This window comes from Pygoscelis adeliae, unplaced genomic scaffold, assembly GCF_000699105.1.
Source record: "Pygoscelis adeliae isolate BGI_AS28 unplaced genomic scaffold, ASM69910v1 Scaffold181, whole genome shotgun sequence".
NCBI classification, from domain to species: Eukaryota; Metazoa; Chordata; class Aves; order Sphenisciformes; family Spheniscidae; genus Pygoscelis; species Pygoscelis adeliae.
Window position 1 is genome coordinate 1248242 of NW_008824360.1, and position 13539 is coordinate 1261780.

Consider the following 13539-nt stretch of genomic DNA (forward strand, 5'->3'; position numbering starts at 1 on the left):
AGTGTGATGAAAAATATACTCTGTAAAACACACATGCTAGGGCTGCACATCTGAGACCTGGACACTGATTTCCAGGGAGAAAATCTCCCAAGGGACACCCAGAGGTCCCTACCTCCTGCTTAGGAATCAGAGGCTGACAGTCCTGAGGGTCGGTGCATATAGTATTTATTACATCTGGTACCCAGGGGGAAAATGGGCTGTAGGCACTCCTTACATGGTCTTCCCATCCCAGGTGCTGGATGTGGACGTGAACCACCAAGCTCCCTCCTGTACCCGCCACCATCACTCAGGGCACCCACGGATGGACTGCACAAGGCTCTCCCCTGCGACCCCAAAGCTAAGCAGCTCTGTTGAGTCTCTACCATCAAAGGCCCCTCATATTTGGGATAAATTTCCTTCTCCTGTCAGTCACCTCTGTTGTACAAAGGGGAGGAGATAGGGAAGGAGATTTGGTGTCTATAGTACAAAACCTGAACCAGTTTGGATCCTGCTTCTCACACATCTATAAGGATAAACCAGACATATCTCATTTTCTTTGGTTTCTTTGGGATTTTTGTTTGCATTGTTGTTTTGCTTGTTGTTGGACTGGTTACTCTGATAAGCTGTGTCCATGAAGCAGTTAAACATGAACACTTGTCTTCAGCATGCACAAGTCACTGTTTAGGTCATTCCCATCATGCACGCCATGTACCTCAAATGCTCCTTAGATAGTCAGAAAACACACAGCGTCCACACGAGCTAAATTTGCTGCTTTTTTTTTTTTTCCAGCACTAGAAGGCAGGCACAGAGAGGAGGAGACCTCTCTCAGGCTCCTTGCTTCTGTCTGCTCCCTAAACAACACATTAATCACCCGTACAATGTAACTGAACTCCAGGCTGCTGCCTTCTGCCTTGAAAAATGCACTATCATTTCTGAAATATTAGTATCTGGGAAGCAAGGTTGTTGTCGTGTTTTTCTGAAATCTGACATAGTCCGGAGAGTCTCTCCTCTTGGGAGCAATGACTGGATCCAAGGGTTTGTCTGAAGAATGCATAAAATCTTCCCTGCTGATAAGCTGAGGAAGAGTGTGGTGCTCCGTCCTCCACCACACCTAACCTGGATGAACCTTGTGTTATGGTATAGACAAGTCCTGCTTTGGTTCAAAGCAGCTGCTTTTAATTGTTTAAATTGACTTTTGACATTTTTCACCCTGACCCGATTGCATTTCTGCCCATACCACCATTAAAGGACTATCTAATTCCACTTGAGGCCATGTGGGTTTCTCAAAGTACATAAAATGTCAGGCTGAGATGAATCACGAAAGGTCCAAGCAGAATATTAAGCTGTGTATGAAGAAAACTTCCTTCTCCTGACAAATCCCAGAACCAGCCTGGCAAGGTAATTGACAGAAAAGTCAAACCAAAGCATGGACAGTGTTGCATGGAGGGGTCTCAACCACAGTAAAACACCATGGGGCTCAGTGAGAGGAGGAGAAACATCGCCTCAGGGTGCCCCAAAGGACCTTGGTCGCTGTGGGCTGGCTGTGGACTGGCCTGGCAGAGGGTAATCAGGGAGCCTGTCCTCCTCACAGAAGGAACAAGAGGAGCAAAACTGAAAATCATTTTAAAAATCGAGTTTGCATCCAGGTCTCAGAAACAATAAATGGGGAAAAAACCTGCCTACAAAAGCATTGCCTTGCTAAAGGTGTGCTGGGGTCAAGGAAAGCACATGTCTGCATGGCATTAGGGTGTAATATCTGGTGAGAAAGCGAGATAAGGGTGAAAAGAGAGAAGGAAGAGGCACAGGGGAAATCTGGAGGCAGACATTGGCCTCTTGAAGGTCTTGTTTGTTCCCCTGGGCTCTGTGCTCCGGGTGATGGAGAAAGCCATGCAGCTCACATCTTCCATCTACCAGGGCTGCAAGTCTTAATTTAAGATGGCAGCTAAAATTGCTTCCTCTGGACTGTGACAAACCCACTCAGCTCCAGGGCAGGAGGCTGAGACATTTTGCAGTGAATGTCACTTACTTTGAGTGAAAAGCAGTGGGAGTAGTAGACAGCTGATTTAGCCTGTCGCCCTTTTGCAGAAGCAAAGAGGTAGCCAAGAAAGAAAAAAATATTAATAACGTGGTAACTGTAATAAAGGGAGGCAAAGGGAGGCAAATGGAAATGTTAAGTGGAAGCTACTGAGCAGGCTTTGTCATCTTTGGAGTACTGCTTCCCCCATGGATGCTCATGCGGCAAAGCATCTTGCCATGGTGCCAGGCAAGATTTGGGTCAGCTGAGTCCTTGTGCCCTTTAGAAGTGGCACGGGATGCAGTGCAGGGATTCCTTGCGGTACGTCGCACCCTGAGTGACTCTAACATCTTCCTCAGGGTACTGGGGAGACAGCAAGGTGGTGTGCAAAGGGGAGCTGCCTTGATACGATTCAGATACACACATACACTCCTCTGTCGTGACAAGTCTACTTCATGACCCCATCACGTCTGCCTCAATCAATCTTCATTTGGTTTTGAACATTGATAGATGGCTCAGCAGGTTTTGATTATTGCAATGCAATCATCACTAGTGATGAGCTGTGGAAAATTCCCCCTCCACCCTTATCTCTTTATACTTAAATGGCTGGCTGGGCATCACTGATTTTCACGCTGCCTGTGAAAGGAGCAGGCCGGGAAGGTTGACCAGAGTCTGGCACACTGGGTGGGAGCGAGGAACAGATTTTCCTCACCGTTTCTTGCTTTTAACACTAACAACCTCGTAATGTCTCCCAGCTCACTGGTTCCTGCAGCCAGGCCTGTGTTTGTGGTTAGTGCTGAAGTTTGCCCTGCTGAGCAATTCCACTTTGTTATTTTAAAATTATAATACAAAAAAAAGCATTAGGCATGATTTTTCAGAGCAGGGAAGAAGCCAATCTTTTCCACATCTGATGAAAATGAGATGCTTGCTCTACCAGCAGTTTCAGGCATGATGCCGATGCTGCTGAGTGAAGCTGGATGGCCTATGTAAGGCAGGTGGCTGCACTGGAGGGTCACGCTGGTTCCTTCTGGCCCTAAAATGGATTAATAGCCTTTCTAAAAAAATAATTTCATTTTATTCTGTGTATTGGAGAAAGCTGCAATGAGCTGAAATGAGCTCGGGGAGTACCTGGGGAGTATTCACACCCCTATGGTTTTGTGCGGCCAGTTCGTCTCACTGCCAGTATTAAAGTGGCAGCACTTATTGGTTTATGGCAACGTCTGTAGACCTCCTGGTGCCGACATGCTATAGAACACTTGCTGCCTTGCTGGCCAGTGCTTCCCTGCTGTTTTCCCATCTGCTGCACATGGTGGTCAGACAGAAATTGCCCACTCTCAGCTCACTTGCCAGCAAGGATCGATGGCTGTATGCTATTCCCATGGTGCAGAAGGGCTGCAGAGCAGCTCAAAACCACCTCTGCTGTATTTTAGCAAAGGGACGGCCCATTTGTACAGCACCAGCAGGGCAGGAAGGGCCTGAGTGCTTCTCTGGCAGGGCAGCTCTTGCTTAGGGTACAGTGAGGCTGTCAAAAAAACCCGCTAAAATGCTATGTGACCTAACATCAGGCTGTGAAGTACTCATTCAGAGCAGTGCTGACAAGGGACTGCTCCAACTTCTAGGGAAGCACAGTGCCAGCATATTGACTTAGCTGTGCTGCTGCTTGCAAGTGCTAACACTGCTTCATTGGCTTGTGTGCAGTGTCTTTTGGACCTTGGTCCAAGTTTCAGCAAAGAGAAATACCTCACATACTGTTTATTATCATAATTATCATTTTCTTTTACAGATTAAAAACAAACACCGAAGCTTCCCTCAGCTGGGACACAAGATGCTGGAAGTACAGCTTTTTTGATAAGCAAATATGCAAAAACTGGCAGTCTTGTCTTTTCTTAGATATTCTGTTGTTTTACAAGACTGCTGTGGCTCAAGTCAAATTTGCTGGGGGAAAAAATGTACAGCTCCCACAGCCTGGAATGGCAATGTTTTCCTGAGCTCTGAATCAGAGGCCTTGATAACAGGGAACCAATGGTATGTTTGGAGCTGCGCAATCCAGAGGCTAAACAGCTGCAGACCAAAGGCCAGTTCAATGCTTCTAGGCAGACCACAAGCTCATTGCAGAGAAAGTCTCATCATGTTGTTCACGGGCCAACTCAAATGGAAGCAATAAGCTTCCAGAGAGCCACTCTAGAGAGGATCAAGGGATGCTCAGAGGAAGATGCCTTCTCCATGACTTCATCATCTCCAGGACATCTCAGCTGCATCCATGCTAATAAAGGAAACAGGACCAGAGCCGAGCATCCCACAGATGCCTGCGCTAGTCTCTACTTTTCAGTTGCTCACATGCTGCTGTTCTACCTTCACATGGGCTGCCCAGTGCTCCTCCAGGGAGTTCAGCATGAGCAGAAGAAAATACAAATCATGGACAGGGCAGGTCCCTGTCTGCCTGCAGATTAGGCCTTGACTTGAGTCCTGGCAGCTGCGGGTCTTCTGAGACTAAAGACTGCCAGAGGCTGAGCTGGGGCCCAGGCTGCCGGTGAGAGCTCGTGTTCCCCTCTGTCCTGCAGTCCATATTGTCCTCACACCCGAGTGTCTTCCAGGAGATGAGGGATGTCATCACAGCATGTCACATGGTTCCTCTGGCCCTGGCAAAGCCCCTGTAGAAACTCTTGTACCTTCTATAGCTTTATAAAAGAATAGTTACATTTTGGGACAGGGGGGATTTCTGTATGATGCACATGCATGTCTCCTTTCTTGTCTTTTTTCTCATGCATGGATGCCCTGCATGGTCTCAGCCAGGTCAGTGAGCACTGTGAAGTCCCCACTTTCCCCGCCAGCAATAAGGGTGCTTGAGATATGAAGGGATGCTGTCATCAGGCAGATCATTGTCCCCAAATTATTTACACAGTTCCCAGTGAATTACTATATTGTCTTCCAGTTACTCAGCCATCGCCCCTCAATTTGAGCACAAAGTGCTGCTTCACCCTGAATTGTCCCAGCTTTGCCTCCTGGGCTCCCCAGCCTGTGCCCTTCCTGATCAACACTGGGATGATGATCACAATCGCAAGGGGCACTTTCGCACTTTCCACTTACTTACACTATATAATGACACCTTATTACACCCACTTTGCACTGATACCAGAGGAATATGTTAAATCAAGCCAAAAAGCCAATAAGATACCACTTAATATACTACTAAAGCTGCTTAGGCAGTCTCCTGGAGGTGTCAGTTGGATCTGCTCTTTCTACCTTCTCCAGAGTGAATTTAATGCTTCCCTCCAAATATACACAGCCTAGATGGGGCAGAGAAGAGAAAAGTTCATTCCTTCGAGGCCACTTGGCCGGAGGCTCTGACAAATGCCCGTGATGGTAAGAAAATGTAAAACAGTCCCAGGTGGTACCACAGCTTTGCCAAGCCTCCTCTGTTCTCCTCCATGAATTTTGCCACTTTGATGCTCAGAGCCAGCCAGGAGCAGATCAAAGGGGCACCCTTGCAGGCTGGCTCGGCTGGCTGCCGGCTGTCGTAACTAAGCACCTTCCCCTTCAAACCACAAATGGCAAGGGTGCAACAGACTTTCCCTATCCTTCTTTTATTTCCCTTTTTTTTCTCGTTCACTGTGGATGACAAATAATGTTTTAAGCTCATCAAGGAAATGACCTCAGATTTTTAGTTCTTTCCTGGGGCAGCTTTGAATATTTAAATATATGTGTGTGCTTTTCTGCTTCTTTCTTCTCTCCTACACATCCGATAAACAGCTTCCCCTCTAGAAACGAATAGAGGATGATATCATAGCTCAGTAAAATGCACTTGTTGCTTTAGCCCTCCTTGTGTTTCTAAGGGCTCACTCAAATTTCACTGAAGTTGGCTCTATTTCAAAGCCTCGGATGATGGATCACTGGGCAAGATTTCTCCTCTTGCTTTTACCATTCCAAAGGAATATAAGGCAGCAAAATTAATAATGCTGTGATTTTACTAGGGAATGTTATACATTACCAACCATGCACTCTTGAATGTAGGTATTTACCATGACCGCCTTGCTGGCTCATTTAAGCACTTCCCTCTCTGTAAGGGCTGGGTCCTTACAGCAGCTCTGTCAGGTGGAGATAGATTCATTTCTATTTTATGGAAGGAAGGAAAAAAGCAGAATTTGTCACAGGGATAGGAGTCATATGCTATCCATACCTACCCATAGCTACCCGTGTTAGCTAGCTCCCATTTTAGTCAATGAAGAGACACTGGCACCTCCATGGTACAGATCGTAGATGTCCACAACACGCTCTGGAGAATTCTTCCTCTCTTCACTGGGTACAGATGTAGTTGGGGCGTAGTGAGATGAAATCTGCCCTAGCTGCCTTGGGTGAGGGCCCACATCAAATATTTATGGGATAAAAGGGAATTAAATCTTCCTCTCCCACACCTCTGAGCTTCATGGTCACTTCTTCAGAGTCCCAGCATTTGCCTGTAAGCTCAGCCCAACCCAAAACTCAGTAAAGACCAGATCTCTGGGCCATCTATGGGGAAGCATTTGCAGAACAGAGATTGAGGTGTTACACATCGTGAGAATAATGGTGCTCAAGATTTTGCTGGAGAAAAAAGCAGCTATCCAAGAAAAGATAATTTCAAGCTGAACATATTTTAGGGATGATTATTATTAGGGCTACTGCTATACTAAGATAAGTCTCTTCTGTTGCACAAAGTAGGGAATATTATGCAGCTTTGCAGCCTTTCATTAGCAATAACCCTCCCAGGCCAGCAAGCCAGCGTTTTATTAAAAAACACGTGGCACTTTTTAAAGACTAGTCATCACAAACCACTTGATTTCTTCTGATCCTATCTGAAGTCCTTCTATAAAAGTGAAGTTTATTAAAAACCTCATTTAAGAAAGCCTGACACTTATAGTTTTTCTTTTTTGAGGGAGAGGGAGGAAGATTTATAGTCCATTATAGCTTCCCTAACGTGATCTGCAACTCCATCATGCAACCGCCAAAGTAAAAAGAAGGAGCCCCATGGTGCTTGGTGTGCTTTGTCTCAGGGATGTTGATTCAATCAGCATCTTGGTAAATGAACTTCATTTCTGTAAAGTCTCTGAGCACTTCACACAAAAAAAAGTCAGAATAACCCTGTTTAAGAGTGATTCTGAAGAAGACAGATCCACAGGAGCGCTAAGGAGGGTTAGATACCAGGTTTGCATCCAAACCTCAGTCAGTGGAAAAAGGATGACATGTCCATGATTACGCTTCTCCAGCTGTTTTATTAATCCCTTTGCCACATGGATGTGCACTACTTCCTCCTTCCTCCAGAGAATTCAATCATCTGGTTTGTGCACCAACAGTGATAAAAAATGTACCATTCAAGTTAGGCTCAGGATGAAGATATTGAAAGACAGGCAGACCAGCTGAGGCAAAGGCAGTTGCTTATGGGAGACTGCTAAAGGCCCACAGATGAGACAGGCTCATTGCCTTGAGACGTGGTGTGAATAATGTCACACACGTCAAATAGGGTTTGTTTGTTGGAGCTGATTTTCTGAATGGCTCAAATGCACTTTTTATATGAACAGGTACCGTTGTGCTCCATCCCACTGGTGCACACACTGTGCCCATGAGGAAGCATTTTAAGGCTACTGGGACCTAGGAACTCATTTCTTATCCAAACCATAACTGAAGAAACTTCACCACCAAATCACTGCAGCTGACTCCATTTGACAGTTTAGACCAGGATGAATATCAGTCCGGGGTGGTGGGAATGGAAAATGTGGAGACTGATAAACTAAGAAGAGTTATGCTTAAAATGACACTGTGCTATGCCAAGTCTCACTGAGCACAAATATTCATGAATAGAGAAAAGGAAATAATATACCTGAAAACTCAAATAATGTGATGAGTTTCCAGCTTGCAGCTGGAGATACTGATTATTTCTACACTTTTTGGGCATGTTGAGTATAGGAGATGTCCTATATCTGAAGGCATACACCTGAGAATTTCTTTTGGCACAATTTTAATGAACTGCTCATATCATCAAGGAAGAAACAAACCAAGCAGGAATGCAAATGAACTCTCAGCCCAGGACAACGCATCGAATTCATAACTGAAAAAAGAGAGCAGTAGACATCAAAGTAAGAATGACGTGATTTTCGACACACCTGGATGTCACTTCTCCCCCCTACTCACCATCAGTGTTCCATGTCAGCAGAAATACGTTGGACCCCTCAAGAGCAATAGCAAAGACTTGGGAACAGATCCAGCGTGCAGTGAGAGCTTTCAATAACTGCGGTGATCATGAGCTCAGACCCAGTGTGATAGAGTATTGCTTTGCTCATTTGGGTTTTGTTTCTCAGGTAAAACTTTTCACCTCCTCGTTCGGTGAGAACAAGTCATTAGACACTTTTAGGATCTTGACTTGCTTGCGTGAGTTGACAGCCCAAGAGTTTTTGCCAAAAGTTGGGAAACCGCCAAGTTTTCATTAAACTTCTTGTAAACCCCAAACTGCCGTCCTGCGAGGCTACATCTGGCAAGGAAGCCATCTGCGATTCGTATAGTCTTGCTCCAACAAAACGACAACAGTGTGAAAAACTCTTTTCTCTGGTAGGCAGTGAACTGTAAAAGTAACATTAGTAATAGCTTCTGCAGGCTCAGTAATGACATAATTGACATTGGCTGAAAGCACAAGCCCCAACTGCGAGGTCTTGCCAAGGCTCTGGATTGATTCATATCATCCTTCAAAAATACAGGTCGTAGTCAATAGCCCTCTTGGACGCTGCTTCTCACGTCAGTGTTGAGACTGCTCTCCTTCTGAGCGGTGTCTGCAGTGAAATCTCACAGAGTATGAGCCTCCTGACCCTAGCCCTACCAAAAAAAAAAAAAAAAAAAGGCCTGTTCTGCTTGACTGAAGCCATTTACTTGATCCATAAACAAGGTCTGTATTTCCAATTGTTTAAAAACCTGCAGTTTCACAGAGAAGTGCACATTGCACCTAGTAATCTCTTATATCTATAGCAACATGACCCGGTGCATTTTATTTAATGCAGAGCCTTAGTAAGGAGACTGGGCTCTAAGCCATCTGCACATATGTTTCTTGGATGCCTGATATTTTCATTTTGTTTCAGATGAGCTGCACTGTTAGGGGGCTCCCATTTATAGCATCCGGGATTTTTTCCAGTATATGTTGTGCTCACCCCGTCTGCAAACCTCTCTTCCCCCTCAACCGCCTTCATCCCCATGACTCAAAAAATACAAACCCCAGCAGATGGCCATAAAAAAAAAAGAAAAGAAAAAAAAAAAGGTGAGACAAAAAGCACTGATTTGGTCAAATCTCTTGCTAAAGAAACCATTCCCCAGCTCCCTTTGTGTTTAAAAGCTTGAGGCCCCTGTTTTAGAGAAATCCTAGAAATACTATTTAAAGAGCTCGGTGGGACCGTGCAGCGCTGAGAGACTGCGTGCTTACTGATGGGGAATGTTTAGAAAAACAACACCTAATGCCACCAAGGTTTCCATTTGCACCTCTCCTGTTCTACACATTTCATGGAGAGCCTGGCTTGCAATGCAGGAGCTTTTCCTGCATTATTTAGACAAGTAAGTGTCAAAAAAACACTGGACTGTAGCCTGAAGTCTTTACTAAATCTTTAGACCTTCCTGATTCAGGCAGCAAGCAAGTGGGGGTTTAGACAGCTGAGGGAAGACCAAAAGAAGATGAAAAAGAAAAAAAAACAGCAAAGGACTACTGGGTAACACAAACCCAAGTGCCTGATTTTGTCCCTCCCCTGCAGTCTGAGTGAATCCACATTTGTGAAGATCAGAGGTGGCTCTTTGGTGAGTGATGGGCTCCAGGATGCAGGAGCGGGACAAAAGACCACTGATAATGTGATTTTTGTTTTAAAACATATCAGGGCCAAATGGCCAAATCCAGACCTGCTGTCAAGGGGTGTACCTCTCTCAAATTCCCCCATGATGAGAGTGCCTGGGAGTTTGGTGGGGGAAAAGATGAAAAAATCAAAAGCCCACACCCAAGCTGAGATCTGATGGGTCAGCTATTGTTCTTGTTAGTGATATTAATGAGGGCTGGGCTGGCCAGTGAGACATCTCACTATGCTGCTTGACATCTTTGTGAGGTCACCTCTGTTTCCTCTCTGCAGCCACCTCAATGGAGCCCAGGTCTTTGTCCCTATGCTTGCGAGACTCCCAGGGCCGGATTAGCAAAGTTCCCTTTCTCCTGCAGTTCCATCCTCCTGCCAGCCCTGATGCCAGAGGCAGAGCCCACACAGACTGCCAGACTGACTGCGTTTCCAAAGCCAGCACTTGAAACCAAGGTCGGGATGCTGGGAACTGACTCTGAATATGCCCTTCTATGGCTATAGTGTCCATTGGCTCTTGCCTTTGGCGTGGTTTGAAGCTCCCACGGGCCATAATCTGTGGTCTCTTTTTTGTTTCACACTGGCTCTTCAACATGAGCCTTCAGGGTATGTTCATGGCCAGCTTGTTGGGTGGGAGACAGGGAGTTCATAAGCTTGTCTGCCAGAGCTCCTGGCTGGCAATGCAACGCTGTTCCACAAAGGGAAGGTCATGGTCCCTTTTCAACATGAATGCTGCTGGAAGGTTACGCAAGCCCATCACGAGGCAGGGATGGCTCCCCGACATGGTTTTGTAACATGGATATGCCAGGACAATAGAGCTCAACTGACGCCTTCCAAAAATAAAACCATCCTCTCCCCAGCATGGCCGGAAGGATGCAAGACTTGAAAGGCTTCAGTGCCTCCTGCACAGCTGCTGGCTCTGTTGAACACCATTTCTCTGCTGCTGAGGAGGGATGAAAGCCACCGGCAATGCCAGACACTCTCCATGTCATAGGGACAGTCCAAGGACAGCATTTCTTGGTGTGCCCAGGCAAGTCCAGTCTTTTGGGGCACCACTGTCCAGATTTCCCCAGGCAATGCAGACTTGGGGCTGGCCACCCCAGAGCTGCCTTCCTGGTACATCGAAGACCTTTCTGCACTGAGGATTTCAGCTCGATGATACCCTGCAAACCACTCCCCAGGGAGCCCCCTGGCCCCTCCAGATGGTCGTTCTCACAGGCTGGCTGAGTATTAATTCATTAGCCCTGCTAAAGCGGGGTCGGAGCTGATTGCAAAAGGGAAAAATGTGTAATGCAGGCAGGGAAACAGGCAACATGAGCAGAAATCTGGTCAAGGGTGGTCACTTCCTCCATTTGTATGAGGATTCAGGAAGTCCATTACAAAGTACTCCATCACTGTCACTTAATTCCAGCTAGATTACAAAAGATTAATAGTTCGGCTCCTTCTACCCCCTGCCAGCGTGTTGCAGAGGGTAGTGTTATCAGCCCTGCGGTGTGTGCCAGGTAGAGTTTCCCAGGACTTTGAGGAGCTTTCTTTTACTCTCTAATACCTTAATAATCTGAGCCAAATCATCATGGGAGCCATTAGCGTCCCTCTAGGCATGCTGATGGAGGAAACATATGGTGGGAACAGCAGATGACTAGCGTCATGCCTTTGGGAGGCAGGACTGAGGCTGTGATGCCTACAAGTGACCTGGCTGCACTGCTTGGAGCAGGGACCCTCTTTTTATTAGGTTGTTCCTCAAGCTGTTATTATTGTCACTGCACACCAGAGGCCATTAATAACTCTGGGATACAGCACCAGGGCAATAAGCAAGGCCATTACATGCCGCATTCCCGGCATTGGCCCCAACCTTGTGGTCCTGAGGAATTCAACCTGATCTCCAGATGATTTACGGCCTCTTCTTTTGCTGTTTCTTAGTCTTTTCTCAGGTAACCGGACTTTGATGTGAATTAGCTTTGAGTTGCCTTATGAGCAATGACAAGCAGAAGTGGGCATTTGCCAAAATCCTCACACTTCCACTACCTATTTACACACCTTGGACCCAAGGATCAGGCAGCCTCGTGTTATTAGCCAGGCATCTTGTTACTATTCATATGACCTCTGTAATTTCAGCAGCTCCTCCACTTTCCCCCGGGACCAGGATGTACTGCAAACAGCTACATACCATGTAAAATTTGGGGGGGTCTGGGTGGGGTGTTGGTTCATGCAAGGGAAGTAGGGCAGACTCAAGTGGCTTAGCCACATCTGCTCCCTGTCTGGGGCAATGATAACTACGGGGGGGGGGGGGGCGGGGACATTTTTGCGACACTTTCTACTCTAAGTTCATCCCTCAAAATGGGACTTTGGGAAGAGAAAGACTGTGAATGGATTCAAATCTGGTGAAAAGTTTCTGTGAAAAGAGGGAATGCTGGCCCTTGAAAATATTCCTACTTTTCTATCAGTGTTTCTTAAATGCAAAGATTGGCCATGGAAATGCTGCAATGCTTCTTTTTGTTGTTTTCTGAATATTCACGTGTTTCAGATCTGCTTTTCATAGTGCTTCGGTTTCAAAAATTAACCTGAACCGAAGGAAAAGGTTATCCAAAGAGATTACCTAGCCCCCAAATGAAGTAAAACATTGTATCTCACATTTAGCCAAAAGTTTCAGATTGATCCACTAATGAAAGTTTCTAGGGTTGTCTCTTCCATTTCAGTGCTAAAAGAAGTAAGATCTGATTGTTGGGCTAGACACAAATTGGTATTCCTTTCCTAGTGATCAGTGGACTGTAAGAACTAAAGGAGAAGAAATGTAAGCTGAGAAGACATTATTAGTATAATTATTAATATTGCTGCTCTAGTAACTACTGGTCCTTGGGTGTACGCGCAAATCTTGATGGTAAAGATAGGTACATACCTCCTTGGTCTGGGGTCCAGTGGCATGGACCTATTTCTATTTTTTTCTTTAAGGCTGGTCTGACTGGGAATGCCAAAATACCTGGTTGCCCCTTTTGCTTGGTCTGGTTGGCTCCTGCACAGGGCAGCAAGCAGACAGATAATGAAAAAAAGGGTCAGATAGCTGGGAGAACAAAATGTCAGACCACAGATCTTGGACACAAATGTACAGGTTGTTCTGATCAACCCCCTTTGAGAAACTGTCTGCTGAAAGACTTGGGTGCTTCCGTACCTTATAGTTGACACATAATAATTTATGTACATTGTCCCGTATTTTTCATTGTCATAATTGTATAAAGGGTCTTAGTTCACCGGTGAATCTGGATTTTGCGGTCATAGCAAATGCCAGGATAAGCCCTGCACTTTAGCAGGAGAAAAGCATGGTCCTAGAGCCATTTTTCCCATATGCTTCTTCAGGGCATTCCCTTAGTGCACCACTGGCAAAAAAAAACCCACAAAGACTTTTTCTTTCTTCTTCCAGAGTTTCTTATTCCACTAAGGACGTATTATTATTTTAAACTTAATGGGAATTTAATCAGAAAGGAGTGACGCAGCGACTAGTCACCAGCTGAGCTCTGCACAGCTCTGACGGATGGGGGCCAAGCCCCAGTCCAGCCTGCCAGAGCTCTCTTTTTGGTTTGGAAATCATTACTGCAGCCTCCCGTGGACGGCTCCATGGTCGTGGCAGCTGATTACAGTAACAGGGGAATTAAAACCCTTCACCTGCTGTGGCTCTCGCCCAGCTTCCCTCCCCGCCAAGTGCTATCTTTG